At 47.7% G+C, this 12,649-nt stretch overlaps 1 protein-coding gene across 1 annotated transcript in view; it reads right to left on the reverse strand.

The window, feature by feature from the left end:
- The window catches only part of NPAS3 (neuronal PAS domain protein 3), a 1,515,755-nt gene that overhangs the window by 367,292 nt on the left and 1,135,814 nt on the right, over nucleotides 1-12,649 (reverse strand). The window lies entirely within an intron of this gene.

The following is a 12,649-nucleotide window of genomic DNA, read 5'->3' on the forward strand; positions in this document are numbered from 1 at the left end:
AAGATGGAGAGTGCATAATTTGGAAATAAATAAACTGTACCCAGTGTTAGAGGCGCCAGTAAATAAAAGCCCCCTAGAAGAAGATGATGAGAGCGAAACAGAGGACAGCCTGATAAACAGATTACTGACAGACAGGCCACCCCCGTATAATAGAGCAGGGGGAGAGGTCGAGAATACTGAAGGAGAAAAGGGGGGCAATGCAGGAGAGCATAGACCGCTTCCCAGTTCAGAGTGGGATCCTGAGCCAAAGAAAGAGTTGCTCCAGCCTAGTCAGGTGCAACAGGTAGTCGGTAGGTTTGTGGTACAAAGAGCGCCGGAAACGGAAAGCGCCACATCCTACCCATTACCAGATGCACTACAGGTACCTGTTACCATAGGTCCTATAATATCGATATATGACCAAGAGAGAGCAAAAGGGGAAGAACGGAAAAGGAAAGACAGAGAAAGAGCAGAGCAGGCAAGGAGGAACGATACCACTAATTCACCAAGTCAGATGCCGATACCCAGAGAGTGGAGCACCCCGATGCACACAGCAGGGGACCCAGGAGGGGATCCTGGGGGCCCTAAATGGCCAATGGATCTGAGGGGATCTGGACGAAAATCCTTTCAAGAGCTAAATGAGTACATGAAGCAGTGGGATGAGGCAGTGAAGGCTCAAAAGTGCATCAATGCTGCAGAAGCAGAAAGGGAAAGTCAGGACAGCAGAGCACGAACTCACTGCGGGGCTGGGGAGAGTAGCCCGGAGTGGGACTGTAGAGGGAGTAGGGGAGTCACCCATTGGGCCCGGAATGGAGGTAGAACAGACCTGGAAAACGGGGGCCCCGGGAGTGAAGGGGTGGCGTGCCCAATACTCAGTGAAGGGGAGAGGAGAGCACAAGAGTACAGGAACAGCTTTAAGTGTCCACACTGTGTGCCTGGCACCAGAGAACTGAATGGGAGTTGTGAGAGGTCGCACCATAGTCCCTGTGATGACAGAAATGAGCGCAGCCCAGGGAATATGGGGAACCAGGAAGGATCGTATCGGATACTGAGCGATACGAGGCAAAGGGAGTGTAGCGACCAGAGGGAAAATAATAGAGAGATGTGCGGTGAGAGGAGAGAAGAAGAAGAGAGTGGGCAGAGAGAGAGTAGGGATAAAAGGCCCGTGTTCCATCACCTTCCAAGATCGGATGGCCGAGCATGGGACCTGGAGAGATGGGAGCAAGGGAGGCCACCCATTAATTCTCCTGAGCCCAAACGCAGAGCTCGAAGTTGGGATGGGAGGGAGACCAGTGAGCCTCCTTCGAAAGACATATTGCGAGCTGAGATAAAAGCCAAGAGACTTGATGTCTCCAGCTTAAGGTCAGATCTGGATGACATGGTAGATGGTACCCTGCCTTTAGAAAGAATGGAAATGTATGAACAGGATGAAATACTGTATATGGCAAAGGACATCACACGAAAGGCGAGAGCAGTCCATGAGAAGTTAGTCGAACTAGCAGGCAAATATATGGTGGACTTGTCAAGAACCAAGGCATTACAGGGTAACCACAGGCTACATTACTCAGATCGAGACCTAGATGAGAGGAGAACGATTGGGCTGAAAACACACATAAGGGAACTGATTACTGGAATAAGGACATGGAGGGCACTAGATAAATGGGAAGAGAGGTGGTCCAAGAAAGGGACCGGCAGAAGAAGCATGATTGGTATAACACCAGGACAGCAGGGAATAGAAGCTTACCCTTTGCGTGAAGTTGCCAATGGGAGCTATGTACATGTCCCTTGGAGTAGGGGAGATTTAGCTGCTTTTACCACATCTTTCCCCAAGTTACGAGAGAGCCCCGTGGAGTGGTACAAGCAAGTCGAGAGGTTTGTAAAGATCTCAAAAGTCCTATGGATAGATCTGAACACGCTGTTTGACATTGTAGTACCAGGAGATCTGTGGACAGCATGCAAGGTTAGCGCTGAGTGGCCCACAACGGAGCCAGAGAGAGATGCTAGGACTAATGGGCCGTCCGAGATCGTGATGGCAAAATTCGAGAGAGTGATGACTTGGCTGAAAGAAAAAGTGCCAATGCAAGACATAGATTGGGTCAGAATAGACAGAACGAGACAGGAACCCAAAGAGACAGTCCATGAATATTACGAGAGATTGCTGAAGGCGTTTAAACAGTATAGCGGCTTGGATGTAATGGATCCAAAGGACATAGGGCAATTCGTGTCCAAGTTCGTCCTGGGACTGAGACCGGATATTAGTTTGATGATTCAGCAACACTCGATTTGTTGGCAAAGTAGACCCCTAGATGAAATACTGAGATATGCCAGGTACTGCTGTGATGAGGTAGACTCCAAGACTAAGAAACTAAAAGAGAAGCTGATGGTGGTACAATTGCAGACAGCAGGAAAGGGGGGACCGCAACAACAGCAGCAAGGGACAGGTACAGGAGGTAAGAAGCAGTACAGTCAGAACAAGGGTAATGAGGAGAGTACTACCTTTAGACCCAGAGTAGACATAGCTACCTTGAAGAAAACGACTAGGTGCCACCAGTGCAACGAGTTGGGGCATTGGAAACGCGAGTGCCCTTACAATGTAGAGATCGGAGAGCAAGAGATAGAGGAGGAAGAGGTCCAGAGCGCACCTATGAGAGGGGCGACGCCATACCAAGGAAAGGTGCTCAAAGGGGGGGGGGCTCCTCCCCGAGCCCAGTTCCCGCAACCTCCTCGAGTAGGGAGTATGGGTAAGACCTATAGACAAATGCCCCTGTTTGTGGAAGGTGAAGAATGCTATTATGTGGACCCATTAACCGGACAGAGAGTGGAAAGAGAAGACTGCACCCTTGGGGCAGCCTTAGAGGTAGATCAGAGGGGACCCTATGTGGAAGCAGAAGTAGCAGGGTGCCCTACGACATTTCTGGTGGACACAGGAGCCACTAGATCCACGATCAGATCAGCTGCAGTTCCAGACCTGCCCATGTCTGGAGAGACCATACAGGTGGTAGGGGTCGCAAACAGGAGAATAACCAGCCAATTGACAGAACCGGTACAGGTGAAAATAGGGAAGTACAGCGATGAGCACCAATTTGTGGTTTGCGATTCAAGCCCTGTGTGTCTGCTAGGAAGAGACCTGTTGTGCAAATTGAATTGTACTATATATTGTACACCCCAGGGAGTGGAGGTATTGACTAATGATGATGATGCAGATTTCAAAGTTGCAAACTCAAGAATATGTGTGGAGCTGTACCCTACTTTGACAGTAGACGAGCTTCCCTGGGATTTGAGAGAGACAGTGGCATCAGAAGTATGGGATTTCACTGGGGAAGAAATTGGATTGGTCAAAGGGGTGGACCCAGTGAAAATAGTAGTGAAACCGCATGCTGAGTTCCCAAGAACACCCCAATACAAATTGACTCCAGAAACGATTGCAGGCATAAAACCCGTGATCGAGTCCATGATTAAACAGGGAATACTGAAAGAAATTGTGGGTAGTCCATGCAACTCCCCGATTATGGGTCTGCAGAAACCCAATGGGAAATTTCGGATAGTACAGGACCTGCGAAAGATTAATAACATAGTCGTTTCATGTTGTCCAGTGGTGCCGAATCCATCAGTGATACTGTTTCAGATTCCATTCCAAGCTGAGTGGTTCACTGTGATAGACCTTTGTCAGGCTTTCTTTTCGATCCCTTTGGACGAAGATAGCCATTTTCTTTTCGCATTTAAGCTGGAAAATCGCGTCCTAACATGGTGTCGTATCCCTCAGGGGTATACAGAGAGTCCATCGATCTTTAACCAGCTTCTGAAGAAAAATCTTGAAAGTCTAGTGCTGCCCCAGAAGTCAGTTCTGGTCCAGTACATAGACGACCTCCTTGTGGCGTCAGACACAGAAGAAGCTTGCAGGGAAGACTCCATTGCTTTGTTAAATCACCTAGCTGCCAATGGGCATAAGGTATCCCCGGGAAAATTGCAGTACTGCCTGACAGAAGTGCAGTACTTGGGACACAGAATTGAGAAAGGAAAACGAAAAGTGTCACCAGACAGGATAGAGGCGATCATGAAAATGAATGCGCCTCAGACACAGAGAGAGGTCAGGATGTTCCTAGGGATGGTGGGTTATTGCCGACAGTGGATCGTGAACTTTTCACTGAAAGCAAAGCCCTTGCAAAAACTGACGCACAAGGAGGTGAGTGATCCGGTACCATGGGACAAAGACTGTTTGATGGCATTCTTACAGCTGAGAGAGGACCTGTGTCGTGCTCCGGCATTGGGAATGCCTGATTACAATAAACAATTCTTTCTTTACTGTTGTGAGAGAGAAGGTTGTGCGTTGTCTGTGTTGGTCCAAATCCATGGGAATGCCCGTAGACCGGTTGCTTATTTCTCAGCTACTTTAGACCCAGTAGCCGCAGCGTTGCCCGGATGTCTCAAATCCGTTGCTGCAACGGGTGTCAGCATTGAGAGATGTGAAAATATCGTCATGGGGCACCCGTTAGAGGTGTGCGTGCCACATTCTGTTGAACTGTTGATGACCAGGACCAAAACACAGCATCTGACCAATAGCAGGCTCACGCGCTATGAGCAAGTTATTCTTGCTGCAGAGAACGTGACCCTCAAGAGATGCTCTGTTTTGAACCCTGCTACCTTAATGCCACTTCCAAATGATATTGATGATGATGATGAATATACAGACCATGACTGTCTCGATGTGACTGAACTATGCACCAAACCCAGACCCGACATCGTAGATGAGCCACTGACCGACCCAGACGAAGTTTTCTTTGTCGATGGCTCATGTGTAAGAGACGAAGTTGGGCAGTTGAGAGCAGCTTATGCTGTTTGTACAATTGAAGGAGTTGTGGAAGCTGGGTGCCTGGAAGGAGTACACTCCGCTCAGGTAGCCGAGATTATTGCCCTAACACGTGCTTGCTTAGCAGGCAATCAAATTCGAGTCACCATCTACACCGACAGCCAATACGGGTTTGGGGTAGTTCATGATTACGGGCAGTTATGGTCTCAAAGAGGGTTCATGACTTCTTCAGGCTCTCCCATTCGCAATGGAGAGTTTGTGCGCTTGTTGTTAGAAGCATTGCAATGTCCAGCAAGTATCGCAGTTGTAAAGTGCATCGCACATACCAAAAATGAGGACTTTGTTTCGAAAGGCAATAGATATGCTGATGAAGTTGCGCGGTATTGCGCAGAACAAGGTTACTCTTTCACAGAGGTGGATGTGGGTGGAATAAATGTAAGAACTGAATTAGCCATGATACTGGAAACTGTTGATACTTGGGATGAATTGTCAACCATGCAAGAAAATGCTCCTGATTCAGAAAAGGAAACATGGGTAAAGGCAGGATGTGTAATGGGTGAGACTCATTTTTGGGTCTCAGCAGACGGCAGAGCAGTGTTGCCCAATGAGATGGTGAGTCCAATGGCTAGACTCATACATGGTCCCGTACACTTAGGGAGAGATGCTATGCTGAGAGTGTTTAGACAGACTTGGTACAATCCTAAGTTTAGAATAGCAGCAGAAGCAGTGTGCCAGCGTTGTGTGACCTGCCAGCAGCTGAATGTAGGGAAAAGAACACCAGTTGCACTAAGTCACATAGGAAGGTCTGGAGGTCCATTCAACAGAATGCAGATAGATTTCATTGAAATGCCAAGATGCAACCGCCTCCGCTATGTCCTGGTGGTTGTTTGTGTGTTCTCCAGATGGGTTGAGGCATACCCTACACGTAGGTGCGACACCCTCACAGTGGCTAAGTTACTGCTTAGAGAACTTATCCCTCGTTTCGGGGTGCCGGCCTTTTTGGAATCAGATAGGGGAACACATTTTAACAGCGAGCTTGTGAAGATGATTTGTGTTGCACTGAATATAGACCAAAAGCTCCATTGCAGTTACCGACCAGAAGCCTCAGGAATTGTGGAACAAATTAATGGCACGATCAAGTCCAGAATAGCGAAAGTTTGCTCCTCAACGACCCTGAGTTGGCCTGACGCCCTGCCATTAGTACTCATGAGCCTTCGTAGTACCCCAGACAGAAGAACAGGGTTGTCACCACATGAGGTGTTAATGGGGAGAGCAATGAGACTGCCATCTATTCCAGCTACTGCACTGTTAAATATCACAGATGATATGATCCTGGACTATTGTAAGGGGCTGTCTGACGCCATGCGTTCTGTGTCCCTTCAGGTGCAGGCTGCAGAGGTTCCAGCGTGCCAGGGCCCTTGCCATGACCTGTATCCTGGGGACTGGGTCCTGGTGAAGAAACATGTGAGAAGAAGCTGCTTGGATATTCGTTGGCGTGGGCCCTACCAGGTCATCCTGATCACAAGTACAGCTGTAAAGGTGGGAGGCCTGCCCAACTGGATACACGCGTCGCATACGAAAAGGGTTCCAGCACCTCTGGAAACAGCTCCTCTCTCGGATGGACGTCCAGCTGAGGACCAGGAAGCCATAGAGGGGGCTAGCCAAGCTGTAGAGGTGCCAGTGGAAGCAGGGAACGAGTCTGACCAAGCTGAGGACGGTCAGTACAACAGCGAAACAGAAGACGCTACAGAAGGAGAAGACAGCTGGGAGTACGAGTCTGACCCTGACAGGTCTGAAAGAGAGCGAGAACAGACCAGAAGGAGAAGGAGTAGAAGGGCACGTGGAGAAGCAAATTGGCCGCAAAGAAGAAGTTCTAGCCTGAGGTCAACTCCAGAAGCAACCCTTCCTCCGATATCAGAAGACTCAGACCCAGAAGAAGGTGCTCAGGGCGCTGAAGCACCAGACCGAAGAAGGTCAAGAAGAGTGCGTGTGCCTAACAGAAGATACTCCACACCTGAGTGGACATATCTGGCGACAAATGTCTGTGAAACCGGAGACAGGGAGGATCCGAGCGGTGGTGGTGTCCAGTTCTGAGCCCATTATCACCGTGGAAATACAACTGTTGGTACCCGGTGTCGAACAAGAAGGGTCACTAACATTCGTGCTCCCCAGACCTCCCCGCCTCAGCAAGTTAAAACACATGTTTCTTACAGAATTGAAATTCCCCGACTTTGGTACCACGATAACAGCACATGAAGAGCATACTCTTCGCATGGAAATATTGAACTATGCTATTGAAGCTGCAACCACAAATCTAATAGTCGATTGTTAAAGGACTTTGTAAATAAAGCAAGCAGAAGAAAAGAAGATTACCTAGCGCCCAGGAAGCAAAGAATTTTAGGGAACCCCTTGAGTGGATGGAGAAGGGCTAGGGTTGTCTTTTTGAACTGTGAAAGGACTTTTTGCGAAAAAGGCTGTCAGCCTCCAGCTGTGTGGATTCTAAAGACAAAAAAAGGATTGAAAGAGACTGTAAAGGAACGAGAGGAAAAGAACTTTTTTGCAAAGAGAAAGGGAAAAGCTAGATTGTCTGACGAAATGGAGGCCGGCACCCCGAACCGCAGAGCTAAATGTATAATAGGTACACTAATAGTAGGAGTGATAATATTAATAGCTTTAGTGGTAACAATTTCTTATGTAAAGGGACATGAGGAAGAGGTAAAGGTAACTGATGCGAATTCTGTAGTAACACTTACACCCACTGTTGCAGGTGAGAAAAGGGAAAACACTCAAGAGAAAGCGTTATTGGCTGCAGAAGCCCGCAGGTTACATGTAGACGAGTCCCAAGGAGACTTTAGGTCAAATGCTTATGCTAAACTTTTGTATGAATACGTGGATGCCATGGAGGTTAAGGATTGCTACGTCTGCATGCAGTTGCCTGCGTCTGTAGATGAAGGAATTCGATATCATCACCTCCCTCTGACATATGGCATTACATGTAGCTTATTGCTTAGTATATTTTATGAGAGAGATAGTTTTGAATACTATTTCTCCAATTATGATTCTGTGTTGCCAGAAGTCCCGAATTATAAGCAGATGAATAAATGGGATTACTGGAAGAGTGAAGACAGATTGGCCAAGTTCTTCATTCCTTGGATTACCTTAGATACTTCACATGCCCGTAGAAATAATCTGACATGTAAGGTGTCCGAAGTCGAGAAAAAGTTCATAGGGCAGGTGGATGATCGTTACAGGAGACAAAAGATTTTGAAAAAATCAGGACAAGGGAAATTAGATTGGACCGAGGAAGAGAAGTCACACAAGAGAAAGGGTAGTAGTGGTCCAATAGCTTTAGATAAAGCGCAGAAAGGAAAGTTATGTCTTCACCGAGCCAAAACGTATTATGAAAATGTATACGTGGGTGAAGTTGACTGTGAACATGCTTTTAATTTAGAGTACTACACTAAGGATTTCCTGAAGGGAATGCAAGTGATCCCAAATGTGTATTTTGTATGTGGAAGAAATGCTTACGTGAGACTACCTGACAACTGGTATGGATCATGTTACTTGGCAATTGTCTTCCCCAAAATATATCATGCACAAGACTTATTGATCATTGAGGGCCAGACATCATCGAGGGGAAGGAGGGATTTAGGCGATGCAGAAATGGTTGGAGATGTCTTTGGAGCTATGTTCCCTCTTTTGGGAATAATCCTTAATGATGTTAAAATTAGACGACTGGCAACAGTTGTCGACAGGTTGTCTGCCAGCACTGCTCAGTCCTTAATGCTGGTAGAGGGAGAGATGCAATCGATAAGGGCTATGGTTCTTCAAAATCGGCTTGCATTAGATGTCTTATTAGCAAAAGAGGGCGGAGTCTGTAAGGCTTTGAAGGTTCAGGAATGTTGCACTTACATTCCAGACCTTTCAAAACCCCTTGAGAAAGTTATTAAGAACATAACTAATATACACAAAGAGATCGAAGACTTGAGTAGAGAAAATGTCTGGGAAAAGGTGGGCCACGGAATGAGTACAGTTGGAGGGTGGTTTTCCACCTTAGGCAAAAGCTTTATTTGGTATATCCTAAAGCCTATCATCATAATATTGATCTGTGGGATAATATTGTGGGGATTGGTGAGGGTATTCAAATGGTACAGAGCAAGAAGGTCAGAAAGGGCCCAAAGAGAACAGTTGCAGAGATTGGCTGCCATACAAGATAATCAGTACAGGAGCCTGAGAGCTCTGGAAGCGCAGAGAATGCCAGCAATAACTGCAGTTTAAATGTTAGTGATGACCCCGAGAGGTCATCAAAGGGGGGAACTGAGAGAGCGCAAACTGATATAAATATATGAGTACATCACACTTACCTATAGAGAGCATAATTCATGAAGAGAAATGCCATGAGTGCTAATAGTATCTGAAATTATATTCTAAATGTATAGCTAATATAGAGATTTAAGTAGAAGTGGAATTAATACAGAAATGTGTGACATTATATGATTTTTATTAGACGTGATTATTTTGAATCTATGTCGTGTAGCTGTTAACATATAAGATGGTCTGTGGTAAAACGCAGAACGTGGTAGGCCTCAGGGCCAGAGCTGGAGCTAAAAGGGAAGGTGTTTCTTTTCACGACACAGATTGTTTAACGTTTTTGGTCATTGCATTAATGGGCCATGATTTAGAGTAATGTTTTCTAAATAATAGAATAAGAGTTTTAACATGCTTTAATTAAATGAAGAAATTGAATGCTATAATCATAATGTGAAATATTGTAGGCCTGAAATGTTTTAGCATTGATTTACACGTACATGTCTGGGCTGAGAAATGTTGCAAGCCTTTTTAGAAGTCTATGAGAGTTGGGTTCTTGGCGGCAGATATCTGTCTGCAACAGGAAAGGGGGGATCCAATTATAAGTGAATGAATAGAGGCCTGTTCAGTAGACGGCCCAGACATGGAGGAGGGTTCTGGAATGTTTAAGGGGTATCAGCGGGCCGGAGAAGAGACTGAGAAGCAAGGTCAACTCTAACGTCTGGGGCCCAATACAAAGCATCATGGAAAAAGCCTGAAGTTGCACCACGTGAGAGGCGTTTCGCAAGGGGCGTCTCAAATGTTGTTGACTGTTTTGTATTAGGGACAGCACCCCTGGGTGGAGTTAGAGCAGAGACCTGAGGACCCTTTAGAGAGCGGATGGGTAGGCAGTGAGGGGTCATGACTGGAGAACTTTAGGTTTTCACCAAGAGACTTAGAGTGGGTGACTTCCCTTGGGGGTCATTCATTGCTGACACCTTTGTTAGGTTGGGATTTGGTTAAGTAGGGATACCATCTAGAACAGGGTAGGGACGCCTAACCTGTGTTTGTTTTCCTCCAACCTAAATGAAGGAGAGATATGCGTCTATGCTGATAGCTTTGCTATTTTTAGAACTTGTGTTAGTGATTTCTGTTGCTCGTCTGAGGGCTTTTCGAGAGCACATGTATGTAATTGGACCTGTGTACCTCGTGAATCTCATTCTGAGATGCTTGTATTTGCAGCTCATTATATCTTTACAATAAACTTTTGAAACCTGGAAGTTGTCCGTGATCTTTGAGAGTAGAGTCCTTTCTTGGGTGAACTAATTTGCAGATAGGTGGACTGTTTCCTTCCAAGACAGGCAATAAAGGTTCAGTCGACCAGATCGAGGTTTGGATCAATAGATATAAGGTATCGATCAAAATCTCGCCCTTTCAGCCTCCAAGTTTAGCCTTGCTGCTCGCGCCACGTTACCTAGAGGGTGAGTAGGGGTTATCTTGGCGTGTAACTCCCTTGCCCTGACTTGGGTGTGGTGGTCTCTGACTGACTTTGGCGAAAGCCCTGGCCAGCCGGGGATCCCATTTCCAACATTGGCGGCAAGCGGCGGGATAAGGATTTGTGTTTGCGTTGTACCTTAGTAGCAGCTGGCTGCACCACAAAACTCTGCATTTTAGATGACCACATTTTAGGGGATTGTATTGTTTTTGAAATTCCATTGTTTCTTCTCCTGAAGAGTGTCATTTGATTGTGTTCAGTACATTTGTCCCCCGCCCTGCTTCCAGAGTTTGGTACCTGTGTCGCTTTTGGTCAGGTTGAGAAGTCAGGGGTGGTAGAAACTGCCTTACCGATCCGAGGGGAGGGTGTGTGTGGATGAATGGTGTGTTTTCCTGGACGCATGAGTATGAGTTCTCTTTGATAAGGAGATTGTTGAAGTTTTGGAATTGTGTCCTCTTACTTCAGATTGTTAAGTCCCCTGTGTTGCACGTGTCTGTGAGCATCTTGCCAAGATGGAGTCTGCTTTTAATGTCTGGGGTCTGTTTTTGCATGAACTGAGAGAGTTTTGCGAAGAGAGAGACATTGAAGTGAATGAGTCAGACACCCAGTCCCAACTTAGGGGTAACCTAATCCAATGGCAGAAGGATGACTGGGAGCGTGAGCACAGTGCGGAGAGGGCCCGGGTCTCACACCATGAGGGTGGTGGGTCAGAGGGGAGCCCTGAAGAGTCTGAGGAGGAGGAAGATGATAGCACAGGGACGCCAGCAGATAGTGAGGACCCCATAGATAGGGAGTCCCTTGCTGGGTCCAGTTTAGGAGGCAGCGCCTCATCCCTTTTCCTGTCCCCAGAGGAGCTGGAAGATAGGAGGAGAGAAAGGGAGCACCAGCTGGCTTTAGAAAAGCTCAGGTTGGAGCATGCCCAGGCTATGGCACAGCTGGGCATTAGAAAGCAACAGCTGGAGACCGAGAGGGTCTTAGCGCAGGACAGGATAGAGGAGGCTGAGAGGGCCGCCACCAGAGGCAAAGTAGCTCTGGAGGGTAGACTATCCCCTGCGCGCAGTGTTGAGTTTCTGGATCCCCCAGGGAGGGTTGGGTCCAGTGGTGGCAGCTATTTAAATCTCAGTCTAGAAAGTCCCAGTTCCCAGAGTATGGTTCCTGTTTCCCCAGAGGAGGAGAATAGGTTGAGGTTTAGGAACCTTAGGAAACCGTCTCATCAGTCTTGGGAAGACTTTGAGGATGACTGTTGTGAAGCCCTGTGTGATTGGGTACGGGAGCCCACGAAATGTGATTGGGACCTACTGTTCGATATGTTTCTCAGAGAGCAGTTGCTCAGTTGTTGTTCACCAGGGTTGCGCCAACACCTGTTAGGGTGTGGATTGGCTGAACCATGTGAGCTGGCAGAGGAAGCAGACCGCTGGGAAGGGACCAGAGGTTCTGTAGAGTCATTGGTGAGTGACTCCAAAAGTAGTGGGTCAGGGATCTTCCAGCCCAGCGTGGTGGAAGAGGCTCAGTGTAGCCCAGCGAGGTCCCAGTATAGTGAGAAGGGTGGAGGGGCTGACTGCCTGGCTCAGTGGAGCAGGAGTCAGTGGGTGGCTGAGAGCCCCCAGAGGCCCGAAGCCCTGTCTCAGAACCTGGGTGGTTTCTTGAGGGAACACCAGGTTGGGGACCTAGGCTGTCCTGTTAACCCAGTTGAGGAGGATCTCCTAGTGAGTAGAGGACCTGGAGTGTCTGTAACCAGAGCTCCTGTGGTTCTAGAGTCTGGCAGTACCGCTCCGGTAGGGAGGGTACAGGAGTCCAGAGTGAGGAGTGATTGGGGGAGTTCCCCAGTGGCTGGACCAGTGGGTCAGGGACTACCCAGTTGGGCTAGGTTCCCGTGTAGTGACCATGGTGACACCACTTCTGGTCTGGGGGATCTTCGCGCACTGTCAGGTGGACAGGGAGCGGGAGATCTGCACCAGACAGACAGTCACACGACACATGGGCCATGTGTCAGCCTCAGGGGGATTGCGTGTGAATCCCCAGAAGTCCTGGAGTGCCAGGCAATTGTTCCACCGAAGGTTCTAGACCAGAGGTTGGGAGGC

This window comes from Lissotriton helveticus, chromosome 9, assembly GCF_964261635.1.
Source record: "Lissotriton helveticus chromosome 9, aLisHel1.1, whole genome shotgun sequence".
NCBI lineage: Eukaryota > Metazoa > Chordata > Amphibia > Caudata > Salamandridae > Lissotriton > Lissotriton helveticus.